Genomic DNA, 18,309 nt, shown 5'->3' on the forward strand with positions numbered 1-18,309 from the left:
TGTGTTGTGGGACTTTAATTCAAGGGTAGGCTGTTGGTCTTGACCACTAAATATTGGGTTTTCCCATCTATTTTTCTCGAGTACAGTCCAAGACAGTTAGGGATACTGCATTCTCTATCATTTAGAATAATCTGCAGACAAAGAATAACAAAGTCAGTCACTCTGACCTATTGATGTGGCAGTAAGTATACTCTAGACCTCATTATAAGGAGAAAATTTACACACAGAACATCATTAATAGTATATTATTATTACTGTGTGTAATGCTTAGTGAATTTCTATAATCTGTGATCAGTAGTAGTAGAGATTATTTTGGCACATGTCACAATATATTTACTCATGTTGTGGTCAATGGCTTTTGTAGATGTAAACCCAATTCTTCAAAGTAACCTTATAAAAATACAAAATAGTCTAAACATATAGAAGCCTATAGCCTCATCTGATTTTTTTGCTCTACACAATTTGATTCATTAATACTGTTTTATATATATATATATATATATATATATATATGTATGTATATAGTAATAGGCTTAGGGTAACAAATCTAACCAGCATCACATTTAAAGGATCTAAATCTGTAAACAGTATGCTATGTGCCTGGAGTTTGTAAATTTTTTGCTAATTGTAACCTGAACTACGTATCTGCTACACTGATTTAGTGAAAGTTGGCAAGTAGCCATTAGCAGAAGCCTTAAGGTCTAAATCCAATTTTAATTTCACACCACAGCTGCTTTAAACGATGACTGACACTGCTAGTGTAGCTATTAATTGATAAACACAGAAATGTACTTTTAAATGAGACTTGCTTAATCAAACACTTTTCGAATTTCACCCTATACTTAACCAGCTAATATGTTTGACATGTCTTTTAAATCAGTAATAGTTAGGGAGGCTGTGATTTTAAAAAGGATGCCTGGAGCCGTTCTCTTGCTGGTTGGAGAGAGAAATAAGCCTCGTGAGTGATGTCTGTCTAGAAGTGTCCGCTGGATTGAAAGCTATTATGGGAACATTTATTATGACACCTAAATTGTCAGATGCAAAGCATGGCCAAATGCACCATGAAATGGACCTGAGAAGACCTCACTCTTCACACCCCATCTGTTCTCCCTGCCATGCGATCTTCTGAGCGAGAAGATAGAGCTGCCAAGAGTCCAAGCTGGAGAGAAGCTGAAGGCTTTACATATGTGAAGATGCTATATACTGAACTTAGCTGAAAGTACTTAGCCAATAAAAGTAAGTTGAAGGGAAAATACTGTATATTTAGAATAAAATTTGCGCTGTGTTTTTAATGATAAAGTCTTCATCCTGCTATGTGGATTGGATCATTCCAGGTCAGGATCTATGTTTTTTTTTAATGATTTTATTAGCTTTTACTGAAGATTCCTTGGATTCATCTCTATAAAAATCTCCTACCTGCTGTAGTATGAGCACATTTTGCCCAATTATTATTATTATTATTATTAATTTTTAAAATCTAGTATAGCTCAACCGACACCTGCTTCCCTCCTTTTACCAAATGTAACTCTTAGCATATAGACCAATCCAAACCGGATTTACGGCTAGTATTATTTTCGGAAAAAAAAAAAACTCCATTGTCGATGAGTAATAGATGGATTGATGTTCAACGTGATGTGTAGTTGATTTGGTAAATAGAAGAGCTGGCATGCACTGCGGCACATGTTAAATATAACTGCAGCCATCCTTGCTAATTTTCCAGCAAGGTATTGCAATGCCATGATTTTGCTTGTTTTTCTGGGTATTAGTGTTTTATTATAAACAGTTCCAGGTGAATCACAAATTCTACATTCTAACCAGTAGTGCTACAAAAGGTATCTTGCAATTAGAACGTTGCTCTACTTAACGAAACATATGTAAAAGTTTAACTCATCATGTGTCAGCGTGTGCACATTCACGTGATTTTGTGCATAAACTACATGATATATGTCAGTTCAATTGAATTCGAATCACTAGAATCAATCTATGATACAGAGATGACCTCAGGGGCAGGCCCTTCACTCATTCCCCTTGTCTAGATGGGAGGTGAGTGCCTCCCATCTAATTAGGAGATAAAAGCTGCCACTTACCATGGGCTTTAGGGCTTGTTCAGACGCACATACACAGATACAATCGGGTTACCATGGCCACTTGCCAGTGCATCCAGATCGCAGTACATCTCTATCAGGACTAAAGGAACTGCATCTGCCTCGCAGCATTATGCAGCCAGGGAAAGGCGGTATTTTTAGCATGCATTGTGTTTTCCTCTACATGCCTATTTAGGTACTTTGTGCAAAGCAAGGGATATCAGCATTAAAGTCATGGACAGCCCTATTAGAGGTGATAAACATAATATTGCTGTTATTGTGTTCTATAATCATGAATACAATGATGAATAAGATTTTATTAATTAATATGGTTAACTGTTGATAATGTATAATGTCAGAAGTTGACATTTTTACCAAAGGCTGTATTTTTTTTCTGACATTAAAGAGAGAGAATCATAGCAGAGAGAGAGAGAGAGAGAGAGAGAGAGAGAGAGAGAGAGAGAGAGAGAGAGTAGGAACACTTCCATTCATGTAGCAGCAGGAAGGTTGTCATCAGAGAGAGGATCTTGGTGCCAGCTTGTGGCTGTCTGTGGATGCTGGCAACTGGTGCAGTAACGAGGGGGGAAAAATAGGCCGAGCCACCAGCAATAATCCTGCCTTCAAAAGATCCAGATGGCTAACCTTTCAGTCAAAATATTGTTTTTGGAGGGAGGTGTTCAGACTCCCACCCCTCTCTTTCTCTTCTCTCTCACTTTCTCTCTCTCTCTCTCTCTCTCTCTCTCTTTCTGTCACTCTCACCTGCTGGGCTTTATCAGATTTTGGGGTACTCCCCAAGAAAACAAACAGTACTCATCCGAATGTTCTGGAGCTCTATGGGTTTAAGTGGGAAAAGTGTATTTGTTGGGGACAGTGTGTGTGTGTGTGTGTGTGTGTGTGTGTGTGTGTGTGTGTGGAGGGGTATATGGGCTCCTCTCAGTCTCCTGGGCAGGACACACACAGAGCGACTCTGTGTGGAAAAGAGGGCCATGACACAGCTCACACCACTCATGGATACACTCCATGGATAAAGAGCTCTCCATGGGCTAACACACACACACACGCACACACACACACACGCACACACACACACACACACACACACACAGATCAAGCAAGAGAGAGAGAGCGAGAGAGAGTGTGTGTGTGATTGAGAGAGAGAGAGAGAGATGTTAGTCATCCTCAAGAATTAACCATTGTTCATATTAGCCATTGTTCAGCAATTACTATATGTCTGGAATAACATCAGTATTGCATTGGAAAATTCATGCCAACAAATAGTTACAAACACTATGTAATATTTTGCTGCTATTTTTAATAAACCCAAGCCTCCCAAACATTAATAACCAGCCAGATTTTAAGACATTATTTTCAGTAGAAAAAGTTGCCACCAGGTTATATTGTGTTACACCACATTAACTTGGCACTAACAGCGCTGTTATAAAAACAGTTGTAAATCACGCTAGGGTCCACATGAAGCTGTCATTGGCTTCATCAAGATAATTAGTCCTAATTTGCTGTTGATGATCTAACTAAAATTCGAATTGCACAGGAGGCGTCCTCTGGAGGCATGCCGTTTTGGACTTCCTGTTGCTCCTGTGTCACCTCCATAATGGTGGTCAACCTTGTGCAGCTATAAATTATACTATATGAGGCTGTACACATAGACATACACTCACACACACACACACTTATACACATACACACATGCACACAAACACATATATATAAAAATTATGTATGCTCCCCCATGCTTACACTCACGCACAAAACAAAACCTGCTCTCATTTGCTCTCCTTCTCCCCTCGAGCACACACAGGTCGAGTCAGGGTGCTCCACTGGGGGAGCCGCGGTGGCTCCTGTGGTCGATGGCTGGGGCGTCTCGGCCTGTTGTGCGTTGCCACAGTCGCTCTCGCTCCTCCAGAGCTGTGCAGACAGCCAGGCTCCTGTGAGCTGCTGCAGTTGCTGTCCCTCTGAGTGGAACACACAGAACGGACTCACAACTCCTTGACTGTCATGCTGGCCATAACCCTGACCAATTACAAGCGCAAAGCGACGGAAGGAAAGACAGAGCTCTCCACTAACAATGTTTAGCAGAATAGAGCAGAATGTTTTCTGAACGTTATGGTTTTAGAAGCGTTCGGTACAGTGTTTTCTGAGTTGTTGTTGTTGTTTTTTTTTGAGAATGTTTTATATATATATATATTCCTCCAATGTTTTGGTTTAGTTGTATGAACATTAACACTAAGGTTTCCATGTCTAATTGGGAATGATATATGAGCAGCATTCTAATAACAAGCAACCATTACCGCAGTAGATGTTTTTAGAACATTGCAAGAATGTTATTTTGGGAACATTGCATGAATGCTATTTTGGAATGTTATAACTTGTTAAATACGAAAAGATTAATAATAATGTTGTCTAGCTGGGTTTTAACTAACCCAAGGATATAGTTAAGACAGTTTATGGCTCAAGGGTTGCAGAATTCTTTTTCTCTCTATTGATATGCCTTTCTCTCTTTCTTATATTGGTTATAAATAACGTACAGGGCATGAGTTCATGCTATCGACAGAGCATTTCAGATAGAGAGAAATAAAGGGGAAGACAACACGGCATTTAGGATAAAGAGCCTTTTTACCATTGAAACCTACATTTTGTTAAAAAGAAAAAGAAGGTGGAAGGGGTTTTGAGAAATGAACGTTTAAGATTAATATCACTGAAATCTTGCCTGCTTATCTTCAAAGATTCCACCTACAATCCTGTCACTTCCTAGAGCTGCACTCTGTCCCCACTGTTATTACAGTAACTGTACAATTTCATGCCTTTTTGTCCTGCATTTTACAGCAATTACATCCCCATTACACTCGTGTAACATTAGCCACCTATAACAACAATGATTCCGTCATACTAAAACAAAACCACCAATGGGCTGAAATCCCTTGGACACTGTAAATACTATTACTGGGTCGATACAAATAGGATGGTCCGAAGAGAATGGGATTTCCCGGACCCACTGGGAATTCTTGTTTGATGCGGGAAAGGCGAATTCCGCGCGGTTCTGCTATTTCGGGGAAAGCTGGACTATAATGAATATTCCTTTGGAAAGTGCATATGAAGCCGATGATAGGAAACAGTGTAAAACAGTAAAGCATGCACTTTCAAGGGTAAATAAACGACAACCGATCAATGTGACATTGGATAGTTGTGGTTGGAAGGTTGGCATACCTAAAACGTACAAAAATAACTAGCCATATGGTAACATATTATAATTTAATTGGACTAACACTGTCTATCAACCTTTCTGAATGCTGAGGATGAATCATACACGTATCCTGGTTAGTGGATTTCACAGAATGTGGATTTGTTTCTTTCTGGCATGCTTTCAGTTGAAGTGGGATAGGGGTGAGCAGTAATCCTGGGCATGAATTCCACTAGTGACAAAGGTCTGGGTGATACTGATACCTCTAAAGTACTAAATATACCCTTTGGCCTGGAGTGGCATGAGCAGGTGGAGAATGGGCATTGCCAAATGCTTGTGTCTCTAGACCCCAAATCTTACAGGTCGCTTTTTTTGGCACAGGGTGTGTGTTTTTGCGGGCTGGAGGGTGGGGGTATGGTCTTCATGTCGAAGTGTGTGTATGACACCCTGTTCAGAGGCGAAAAAGGATCAGGGGAGACAACCCAAATCGGGTGGTTACCGTTCAAAGCCAGCTGGTCTGGCTTAATTAATGCAGGACATTTTTTTGTGTGTAAAATATTGTGTAGTCTAGTGAATGTTTGATTAACCTGGCCCACAGCAGGAACTGGAGGGTGTGACTTCCTGGAAAAGCACAAAAACGACACGGGTGAGTTTTTCTCCCCCAACTTTCCCTTTCCTCCTTCCACTTTAGTTAAGCAAATTGTGCCCATGGAAAGTTTTGGGACTCTGTTATAGCTGGTACAGTTATGTTGATAGTATAATTACTGGTATTTTGTCATTTAAATATTATTCATATTTAGGATTGTACTGCTGTGAAGCAGATGCTTAAACATATAAGACAAAATAGGTATAGGTACATCAAGGACAACATTAAATTATTCAGTGCACTGATGGGATGCCATGTCATCATATATTGGGGTATGTTATTATATGTTATAAGTATTCAATGTATTAATCTAGCATGGATTTTGCATATTCTGAAGTGAAATGAGGCACAAGACATACCACAATCATAAAACTTCATTAGCTTGGAGAGAGAGAGAGAGCGAGAGAGAGAGAGAGAGAGAGAGAGAGAGAGAGAGAGAGAAACACATGAGAATATGAAATATTTATGAAAAAGTGTAATAAAATGGAATCACACAAGGGATCTTAGCCTACATTTGTTGTATCTAACATGTTCTAGGAGCCAGAATTAAAACTAAATTAATGTGATATTCACACAAGGATCTCTGATCATCTAAGCGTACAGTATGTCTATGATAAGATTACACTTTTTTTTTTTTTTACAGTCTTGAAAAACCTGCATAAAATCCTTTGGTGTTTTTTAACTTTAGAGTCAATTAGTGTGATGATAGCAGCCTCAGTGACTGTGGCAGAATCTGTAATATTTTATATTCTAGAAAGTTCTGTGACATGGAGCGCCAACCAACATCGAAAAATATATTATAACTTATGCTTAGTGTAAATATCGACACGGATAAGTCCGAAAGTATTTTGGAAATAGAACATATAAATCTAAAAATAGGTTTCTGTTACGTACACATGTGCGGAGCACAGTATTGTTCATTGTTCATAGCATCGAACATTCTCTAGTCTTTGTATTTCAAGGAAAGCTGTTGAAATAAACGTTTAGGAGTGGTAAGAGTGGCCTAACATGATTTTGTGAACATTTCTGAAGGATTTTAGGAACGAATTAAATGTTTGTAATATACTGCACTATAGCAAAATCAGTGAAGTGTTATGAATGTTTCTTTTCTACCAGTTAATAATGGACTTAATTTCATGTGAACAAGTGATGAAATGATTAAATAGTCTTCATGCCAAAAAAGAAGAAGAAATGCAATTAAATAAACTCAATAAAAGTGTGACAATGAGTTATGATATAAATCAACAGAAAACAAATATTAATATCAACCCACCCTCCACCCCCACAATCATACATAAGATTCATTTACAATCGCAAAATTATATTTCTGATGCAGCATTTTTTGGAAGAAGTGCCACTGACGAGATCTCTGTCATCTAATCCCTCTCTTCCTGGGTGTTCAGGCAGTGCCGTGTCGCTTCCCCTAGGAGACTGAGGCAAAGCAACTATGACCCAGTTTACAAAAGCTCCCCTGCTCCTCATTTGAAAACTCCCCCTTCCCCGTCACACAAATCTTTGATCAGAACGGTGGCTGGGGAAGAGCGCTGTTGTTTTCTTACAACAAAAAAAAAGGTGCACTCTTTGCCGTCGAATCCTTTCTCGGCCCTTTGAGTCACTATCTGGCGCCTCAACGGTAGCTGTGTAGAAATTTTGTTTGTGTTTGTGTGTGTTCTTACCATTTTCAGAGCTCTTTTCAGGCTTGTATTTTCAGAAATTTTCAGCGACTGAGAATGCTTTACTAGAACAATAGTAGTTCTAGTATTAACTACTGATTATACAAGCAAGTGACCAAGACAGTAAAGCTGTAGTGATTTCAAACTCTGAACTAAAACCTGTCCTTTTTGAATAAATACACCATTAATCATGAAACCCTGTTGTTGAAACAGAAAGGAACCCCCACGTCTATTTATATTAATCCTAGTCGGCGTATGGCTTTTGCAGTAGTGACCATGTTGCCTTTTGCAGATCCAGAAGCCATCTTCTTAAGTTACACGGCCCATATTATAGTCTGTCAAGTAAGTATTTCATATATAACATATTTAAATTTCTAGTTAACTATGACATATTAAACACATTGAAACAGTCATGGTGATGAAGGGGAAAGAAAAGTAACTTTCTTCCATAGTATTGTAGTATGGTTGCAATGACAGCCATATTACTGTAATTCTTTTGTCTCTGTGTGTTCATTCATTCATTTATTAATTATTTCATTCATTCATTCGTTCATTCAATCATCACTAACCACTGGTCAGGGTCATGGTGGATCCGTAGCCTATCCCGGGAACACTGTGGAGGCAGGAATACATTCTGGATTTGACAGCAGTCCATCCCAGAGCACCATGTACATATACATTTATTCACACCTAAGGGCTATTTAGAGTCACCAGGATGTTTTGAGAGGTGGGAGGAAACCAGAGAACCTGGAGGAAACCCACAAACATGGGGAGAACATGGGAAACACCACACAGACTGTAGTCCCAGATCAGGATCAAACTGGGCACCGTCCCACTGCCCTCTGTGTTTTTTTTTTTTATTTGTTCATAATTTAAATGAAGCATTCCATGCCAGTGGTATATCCTAGGCCCCAAGTTCTTTCTTTCTTTCTTTCTTTCTTTCTTTTTTACTTCTTTATTTCATTCTTTCTTTCTTACAGTTACAAAACATGACACTTCAGCACCTTTTGATCTCAGGCTAATCTCTTTACCTGCCTGATGTCTGATCCTGTTTGAATAAGAATGAGTCTAGGGTGATTCTGATGCCACAAAAGTGGTTTAGACGGCGCCTGGTTCCGTAAATCTGCACTGCACTGCGTAAAGCATGTCTGACTGCTATGTCACGACATGTTCCCTATCCATCTACGTTCACCATGGGAGAACCTCTGTCGCCTGTGTGGGAGGAGAGTTGAGTTTTCCTAGCAGCAAATGGTCCCAGATGGCTTTAGATTCTTATCGTTAATCAAGGGTGAGTGGATCTCACCGCAAACACAACTCCAATTTATTTGAACAGCAAATTATTGGACCTGGCAGGGTTTCGTAAGGAAATCCAAAGAAAATCTTTACAAGTGAATTAAAAAGTACCTGAGTCGCTAGAACAAATACACAAACTGTCATCGTAAAGTCTGTGACCTGCCATGCTCATTCTGAGCATGCCTATTAGCGGATGGCTCAAACACTGTTAAACGTGCATTACATGCAGAGAGGGGTTGTGTTATAATATCCAGTGCCATGAGACTCCCTGTAGTACATACATTCCAGTCTCACGGGTCATAGGGAAATAAGGGCGCAGTGTCATGGCCTAGCAGGACTTAGGGCTCAAGGTAAGAGGAGCTACATGAGACTGGCTCTTCACCATAGACTGAATTATTTAGCAGAGGAGTTTTCTTTACCACCTGAAGGGTGTTGGGAGCAGCTGGGTTAAAGCAGCACAATAGCTCCTTATATACTGTATTTCACTGCTATGCTTCTGCGGCCAGCCAAAGAAAGGGAGAAAAAGAAACACAGAAAAAGCAGAATAAGAGGTAGACAGAGAGAGTGAAAAAGACATGAAGGGAGGGGGGAGACTCAAATATGAAAAAGTAAAATAGAAGCAAAAGCAAACAGAAGGAGGGTGTTACACATGTTTAAATGTATTATAGCTATCATTCAAATGTCAGACAACAATAAATGGCAAATTATTAAAATCCTCAAAGCAGCGCGTTTGATTTATTCGAAACAGTCCATTTGCCTTACTGTGGTCTAATTTTATAGCACGCATTCCATATATATACTGTCTGTTCCAGTAAGTAATGTATGGCCAGTTTTGTCTATTTGCCAGGACATGTAGGTTTTTCCACTGCATGTCCATAATACACAACATCTGTCGGGCCGCTGCACAAGCTCAGGAAACACCGGTTGGCACCCAGAGTCTAGAGACAGAAAAATGTGGCATGTTGGCATCTTTTTTAGTGCCACCATTATGAAAAGAAAAAGAAAAAAAAAGAACTACTGACACAATATAACAATTGTGCAGATTTCACCTAGCTTATGACTTTCCAACCATTCAAAAGAGGAAAAATCATTAGAAGCGTTTTTCTTTTTCTTTTTTTCTCCCTGCCTTTCTCATGTGAAGCAATCAACGGACAAGGGGAACTTTGAGTCTCGGGCTAAAATATACAAAGAAACCACCGTACTACACTGAGAAGAAGGGGAGGAACTCAAGAAGTTGTAGAAACTTTCCTTGGGAGCATTTGTATGTCTGGCAGGGTCAGATTTTTGAGAGTGTGATGCGCAAGGTCAAATACGGCAAAGTAATATTGCTGTTAACAAGACGTTTTTATTTACTGGAATAGCCATAATGCATTAAAGTTCCATAATTGCAAGAGTTTGGATATAAACTGTACTTTTTGGCCAAGCCAGTATAGTTGCATTTAAAATTACTTTCAGTCTATCTTTGTTTGGTTGCGTCATTTCCATTGGTCGTAATACTAGGCTGAAACTAAGGGTTGGGAAAGCACTGCTTACATGACAGTACCTTCTCTCTTATCTTAGAGACTATCATATACTTGTAAACATTAAACAGATTAGCAGTCTGCTGTATTTTCATAAAATCGTAAGGACGGCTAACGAGCCATCATCGAATAGTAACTGTAATTTTACAAAATATCCAAATAATTCAGATGAATAGCTATGAATGGAACAGCCGCAGGACCCGAGGCAGTTTTGGGATGAAATGGAGACTGTCTAACTAAGAGAACTTCAGACTTATTTGCCTGATGAACCCAGACTTTCAGTCTCCATAAACACTGGAGTCCTCGTGACCTCCTTTTGCACTTCAGAGATAAGCTGGAAATAGATACATGCAAACCTACCATCTGGACCAAAGTTAAGGTGAACTCAAAGTTTATATTAATATATTAGTTAAGACACATCAAACATAATATTCATTCAGCATACACATTCAACACATTCAACATAATACTCAATAGGAGTGATTATCACTAGGTCAAAGTATATTTGTGCAGTTTTATAAAGGTTTTAAATGTAAAGTTTGACTTGGATGTCTTCGAGAGTTTCCATATGCATATATTAGCCATGTGACAACAGCAGCAGCAAATCATTGCCATCATGCTGGCAGCTCTCAAAGAACAGTGTTGTCATGAGGCATGTCCATGTTTTGCCAAGTGAAGGACAAGCACTGATTTAAAGAGTGGTAGCCTGAACGAGCTGCCAAGACAGTGATCGCAATGTGATTTTATTCTGTTAATGAATTCACCACTGTGCTGCTAGTTCTTTGTTTATCAATAGAGACAAACTGTAATGTCATTGCTGCGAACCACTGTTGGCTATAATGGCTGGCAAAAGGGGAAAATTGGGAAAACAGAAGTGCTACTAGTTGAAAAAAAAAATAGGCTTACATTATTCATTCATCCAAATCTTAACCACTTTAACCCAAACAGGCTGGACACAGAATCCTATATATTTTATCCATGCTTTAATAATTTGATGATGTTATTTCTTAATCCCAAATAAGGCCCCGTGTTTGAAACCCATGGTTACATTTCTCTTTTTACATACTATATATATAATTCCAAAAAAGTTGACGCTATGTAAAATGTACATAATGCAACAACGCAAAGATTTGCAAATCTCATAAACCCATATGTTATTCACACTAGAACATAGAAAACATATCAAAGGTTTAAACTGAGTAAATGTACCTTTTTAAGAAAAAAATAAGGCCGCAACACGTTGCAAAAAAGTTGGGATGGGGGCAACAAAAGGCTGGAAAAGTAAGTGTTACTAAAAAGAAACAGCTGGAGGTTAATTGGCAACAGGTCAGTAACATGATTGATTATAAAAAGAGTATCTTAGAGAGACAGAGTCTCTCAGAAGTAAAGATGGGCAGAGGTTCACCAATCTGCGAAAAACTGCATCTACAATTTGTGGAACAATTTCAGAATAATGTTCCTCAATGTAAAATTGCGAAGACTATGAATGTCTCATCATCTACAGTACATAATATTATCAAAAGATTCTGAGAATCTGGAGAAATCTCTGTGCGCAAGGGACAAGGGTGAAAATCAATACTGCATGCCCGTGATCTTCGGGCCCTCAGGTGATACTGCATTAAAAACAGGCATTCTGTTATGGGCTCACTGCATGGGCTGAGAAACACCTCCAGAACTCATTGTCTGTGAACACAGTTCACCGTGACATCCACAAATGCTGGTTAAAGCTCTATCATGCAAAGAAGAAGGCATATGTGAACATGATCCAGAAAAACCGCTGTCTTCTCTGGGCCAAAGCTCATTTGAAATGGACTGAGTGGAAGTGGAAAACTCTTCTGTGGTCAGATGAATGGAAATTTGAAATTCATTTTGGAAACCATGGATGCCGTATCCTCTAAACTAAAGAGGACTAAAGAGGAGAGGGACCATCCGGCTTTTTATCAGCGCTCAGTTCAAAGCCTGCATCTCTGATGGAATGGGGGTTGATTGAACTAATTAGTTGCAAAATGTTTCTTCAGCTGTTAGTAACACCTACATTTCCAGCCTTTAGTTGCCCCGTCCCAACTTTTTTGAGACGTGTTGTATCCATCAAATTCCAAATTACCTTATTTTTTTCTTAAAATGGTACATTTCCTCTGTTTAAACATTTGATATGTTTTCTATGTTCTATTGTGAATAACATATGGGTTTATGAGATTTGCGAATCATTGCATTCTGTTTTTATTTACATTTTACACAGCGTCCCAACTTTTTTGGAATTGGGATTTTATATATATATATATATATATATATATATATATATATATATATATCCTGATTCTTAAAATTAGCTGTATCTCAAATGCCATGGAAGGAATAAAACATGTTGCATGGATTTTCCTCTTATAGGAAAATAATTAACAACAAGGTGGTGTAATGCAGTCCAACACGAAGCGGATGTGTTTTAATACTCTTACACCACAGGAATTTGCCAACACTAACAATTTTTATTTATTAAAGCATAACATGTCCTACGTTGTAAAATTACATTTTAGTGTTCACAAAAAACTTGTTCCTAACCTATAGCAGTTACAAACACTGACCCCTTTACCAGCCTCTCTCTTTTTCTCTCTATTGAATGTAATAAGACAAAATAAATGCAGCTTCTCAGTGGCTACGTTTACATGCACATCAAATTCCATGTAAAGTCTATATTCAGGTTTCAGCCGTATTCTGAATATGATGTTTATATGCGTACAGGCATCAGAATATTCTTGTATACACCTTTGATGTAAGTATGTCTGAGTTGCCATTCCTAAATACAGGGCCTACAGATAAGCACCTGTTAGCACCCACAATTCCTTGCGGACTGAGCATGCGCATATATCTCCTTTCAGTGGATTTTCTGAATAAGGTGTTTACATGCAACAAATTTCCAATTAAAAAAAGACATATTCTAGGGTTGGGAATCATAATTTGTCTTAATCTGATAAAATATTGCCAAATTCCGATTAATATCAGAATATTGATATGCATTTAAATGTAGTCACTGTTACTAGTTACTCAAAAGAACAAAATCCTCTGTCCTGACGACTTAAAAAATTGCTTAATCTTTCATGGTTATAAAGTGTGGACACTGGAGACTCCTTTCATAAAATGTTAAATAAACAATTCCTTACAAGGAATCTTGTATCTTATAATACTTTAATCCGTTTGTGGAGAGCCTGCCATACAAGCCGTTATTATAAATAAATGATGACATATTACTATACAGTACAATGACCACATTTATATAATCCTGTGATCTTGCATCTGGTTATACTGTCATTTTAATGCAAGTCATGCTCCATGTTTTGCCAGTCACCTAGTATTCAAGTTTCTATGAATTTGCCTCCAATGATGATGATGTGTTCTGAACTGGCCATGGATTTGGAATATTAGACTTGGAAAGGGCTGAATAAAGAGACTTCATCCAGCTGCTTCTGGCTGCTGCATGTTACAAATTGGGTTTCAAAGGCAATTACACAAAATGTATATTCCCATAAAACATTAAAGTTTAGGTATGCTATTTCCTAAATACAACTATACTACCTGATTATAATCCAGAATGGTTGCAGTTATTCTTCATTTTGTTGACTACTCATTTTTGTATTCAGGGCACTGTTTATGAAATTTGAATGGGAAACACAATCCCTAACCCCTTAAGCGGTCTAGAAAATTTACTGTCAGTCATAGCTGCCACTATATTTTTGCTATTAAGTACAAATGAATCGAGAAGTCAGGTCACTGCACAACAGGAAGTGCAGCGATGCTCTTGATAACTACCAAGATTAGACATGATTAGACATGTAAAAATGAATACATTTAAATGCATCTGCATATAAATTTGATGGAGTATCTTATATTCAGTGTTTATTAAAGCATAAAACATATTAAATGCTGCTTTTAGCATTAGAAGAGAAATTACCACATTATTGAATGTACTTGAGGCTGATATTAATTAAACTATTTGCTTTTCTAAGAGGTTGACTTGATAGACAGCATTTGGAAAGCTCTAGACTGCCCCTTCTGGCTGAGGTGTGTATTAAGCTCTCGGTCAAACATCTTTAACTCATTTAACAACTCCCATAAGACAAAGACTCCAAAAAACACCATGTATAGATCCTGGGCTTATAACAAGTCTAAAACTTCTGAAATTTGGGAAAAAAAAGAAAAGTGTTTTTATCATTGGGTCTAGCTGTATAGTGGCAGGGTCTTGGGGTGAGTGGGACAAAGCGCAGGTGTACTGACAAGGGAGATAAAGACTTCACAATTGTTCAGTTAACTAGAACACCACAAGACTTTTATTTCCCAGAGCCTGAAATGAGAGCGACGACCTGAACAAAAGCGTAGCTGGTGTTGCAATGCTCATGGTTCATCTATAATGAATCAAAGGGGTAGTATTGATGTGCTGTTTGCCCAACAGAACATGTAGATTACCAAATTGCTCTTTTGAGTTATATCATTGTTATGAAAGTACAACTTCATCAATCTATCTATTTATAAAGTGGTTTAATTATTCAAATTATTATCTAAATTATTCAATTTAAAGGAAAGAGCTACAAGTGTTAAGCTGTGGAGACAACCCCAGGCATGATTTGTGTACACTTGCACCCTTGGAAAGAAGAAATACTGCAAATTAATAAACAATTAATACACTGATCACCTTTATCCTGTGAAGAAACATTTCTATCCTGATGGGAGTGGTCTCTTCCAGAATGACCCCGCCCCCACCCACACATCACAAGGTATTTTTTGAAGTATTAAAGTGATGTAAATCCTATGGCTTTCATAGTCACCGACTCCAAACCTAATTGAACACCTATGGCAGATCTTGGACCGACAGAACTCTCATAAAAATAAATAAATAAATAAATAAAAACCACCAAATCATCATCATCACAAATTGAGGGAATATCTTTTGTAAGAATAATGTTCATCTCTCCATTACAGGTCCAGAGACTTGTACAATCTGTGCCAAGACCTGACACCTTAACAAGACACCCGATGTTGGTTTTTCCTTTAATCTGTAGCTGATATAAGAACAAGTGGGGAGGGGGAAAAGGAGAGAGAGACAGAAAGAGTGAGATGTGTGATCTGGCCGTTCTCTCCTCAGTGCTGCACTGCTCAGTGTGAAGACTCTGATTTGAGTGCTTGACAACATTATCAGCTTTGACAGCCAGATTGCTTTTCACATGAGCAGATTATACACATGCACATACACACAGTGCAAACACACGCTTGATGATTTCTGTTTGCCAAGAGAAATGCGCTGATGTTTATCATGTTCTAAGGAAATAGGAGCCTTGTTCTTCTTTCTTCCTGTAACAAAACCCATTTAGAAATGTGATGTTAATAACACGCACGTGATGTTCGACGACTGCTCGGCTGAAGAACAATGCAATAAGACAGTAACACCTCCAGTGGTTCACAGTGGCTAGATCTAATATAAAAAACGAAGGCACTTAAATATGATATTTTAGTCACAAAATGAACAAATGAATGAATGAATGATTAAGAGGTGTTAAAAAAAGGATCGTTCAAATAACATTTGCCATTTTTTGGTCACTGGAATGCCGGCTGAAATCTCACATGATGTTAAACAAATGCATCGGTGTGTAGAGTAAATGTCTTATTTAGTATCAAGATACATACAGTATATAGGTATTAATAGCATATGAGACATACTATGTGGTGTGCAATTCATAAGCATATTTCAGTCTAACAACTGGGCCAATTTCAATATTTAACCAGATCATTTACTCTGATACTACAAATAGTCTAAACATACAGGCATGCACGACAAAACTGGGTATTGTTTACCTCGTTTTTATTTTTTTAGTGCAATTTAGATCAGGGTTCACCAATTTAACAAATCCTACATTCTGCAGGGCATCAGATAAATGAGTAAGATAGACAAAAGTCCACAGACCTGACCATAATAAATCTGTACAAATTTTGTTTACATGTACATGGACATTTTTCATCCCCAAAAGTAGAAGCACCCGAAGCTTGACAGTGAGCCACATTTAGGCTACATTACATAAATGTTCCTATGAGAAAGATACATACCAGAGTACTCATAGGAATCAAGGCTCTGATGTAGGATCAGTAACACATAGTCCACACAAAGAAATATCTAAGGATGTTAAATCTGATCCCGTTTTTAAGGCTTCCCAAGACTTCATTTAAAAAAAAAAAAGAAGAAAAAAACAACTGGATAAATAGATCATAATTGTTTGGGCATAAAGGTAGTACAATATTTATCTCTCAAGTGTACAAGACAGCATGTGTACACAGAAGAACATCATAACACTTGACAAAGCATGTTGAGTCCAAATTGTGAAATTTGAGCATGGCAAACACAGTTCTTCTCACATTGATTCCCTCTAGGTCATTCTCACCTCATACATATGCATAAGACAGCTCAGCATTTTTTTTTGTAGTCCCCTCTCGATGCTGAGCAACCTGAACAGCACACTTTGGTCCTACTACAGAAACATGTTGCAGGCATAAATGAATTTGTTTTGTTCCTCCTCTTCTTTCCATCTCCACCAGATGCCAACCAAGACAAGCGCGAGCGCACACTGAAATCCAAAAGGCGTTTCTAGAGTGGCTGCATGCGTGATCATCTGGAGGAGTGAGTGATTGAGCTGAAGGAACTGCGAATGTGGTGGGTGAGACTTAAAGTTTCCAAACTTGCAGAAAAATCAACTAATATCTGCCTTACATCAACGCCTGTGCTTTACAACCCATGAAACTGACAGAAATGTCATTAGCATTAACACTTCAGGTATACATTATAAGTCTGTTTTCATTATTGTGAGCTTTAAAGCAGTTCTGTAGATGCTGCAACCACAGCCCATTGATTTGAATCGCGTGAAGAACGAGACGAAATGCTTCTCAAGTTCACTATGAGTTGGGACCCAGAGGTGGGATCCCATGTAAACTGACCCCAGCAGGTCCGGTTGCAGTCTGTCAGGCAGATTACCTGCTTTGATTAATTCATTAACCTGTTTGATGTTTTACCTCTGACTTGAGCTTGTCTGTCGCCGAACTACAATAGAAACACAGACCTGTTGTGAAGAAGCTGGATGTAGTAATGCAATATTTCTGTGAAGAAATATAGAAACAGACGTCAGTGTTTCGGGATCTGAGGAGGAACTGAAAGAACTACTATAATCATGGTTTCTGTTCTCTCATCATCCTCTCAGCGGTACTATACAATCTTAATATAACTAAGTCTGAGCGCACTGGTCATGTATGAAACACTCCAGCCTGTTAATTGATCTCAGCATGAATTGTCTTCGATATATTCATTCAGTGAATGTTTTCGAATCACACCATGCTTGTTCATGTTTAGCATCTGTGTCAGCTGTAATCAAAAGAGATAAAGGAAACCTGTTGAAAGATGACCGGGTTGGGGGGGCATGATGGGGTGATCAAAACAAGGACCTGGATAATAATAATAATAATAATAATAATAATAATAATAATAATGAGTGTTAATGTAACACTGGGGATTTTGTTGTATAGTTTAGTAGTGATTATAACAACGACGAAAAAGTATGCATTATACAAATGATTACTGTCTCTCTTTTGTCGGATCTTAAATTGAAAGGTATGGAATGCTTAGTGGCTAATTAGAACTGGGCCCTGATGTGGTTAGTATATTACTGAGATAAACAATAAGGTAAACAATGTAACTATAGCTACACTCAAAGAAAGACATGGTCTTTAAACGAGTTTTAACACAGTAGGCTACTACTGTAGATTTCAGACGTCACAGATAGACGACTAGAGGTACAAAACAGGACTCCAGTGGCAAGATAGTTTACCTGTTGAACACACACACACACACACACACACACACACACAC

The 18,309-nt window shown here is 38.2% G+C and overlaps 1 protein-coding gene across 1 annotated transcript in view; it reads left to right on the plus strand.

Annotated features, from left to right (window-relative positions):
• The first annotated feature begins 5,732 nt into the window (after positions 1-5,732).
• mef2cb (myocyte enhancer factor 2cb) overlaps positions 5,733-18,309 on the plus strand; it is a 67,172-nt gene continuing 54,595 nt past the window's right edge. Inside the window, exons 1-2 of the mRNA XM_053653776.1 lie at positions 5,733-5,926; positions 16,989-17,103. The gene's annotated coding sequence lies outside the window, so the exon portion shown is untranslated. The remainder of the gene's footprint in view (positions 5,927-16,988; positions 17,104-18,309) is intronic.

This window comes from Ictalurus furcatus, chromosome 22 (genome assembly GCF_023375685.1).
Source record: "Ictalurus furcatus strain D&B chromosome 22, Billie_1.0, whole genome shotgun sequence".
NCBI classification, from domain to species: Eukaryota; Metazoa; Chordata; class Actinopteri; order Siluriformes; family Ictaluridae; genus Ictalurus; species Ictalurus furcatus.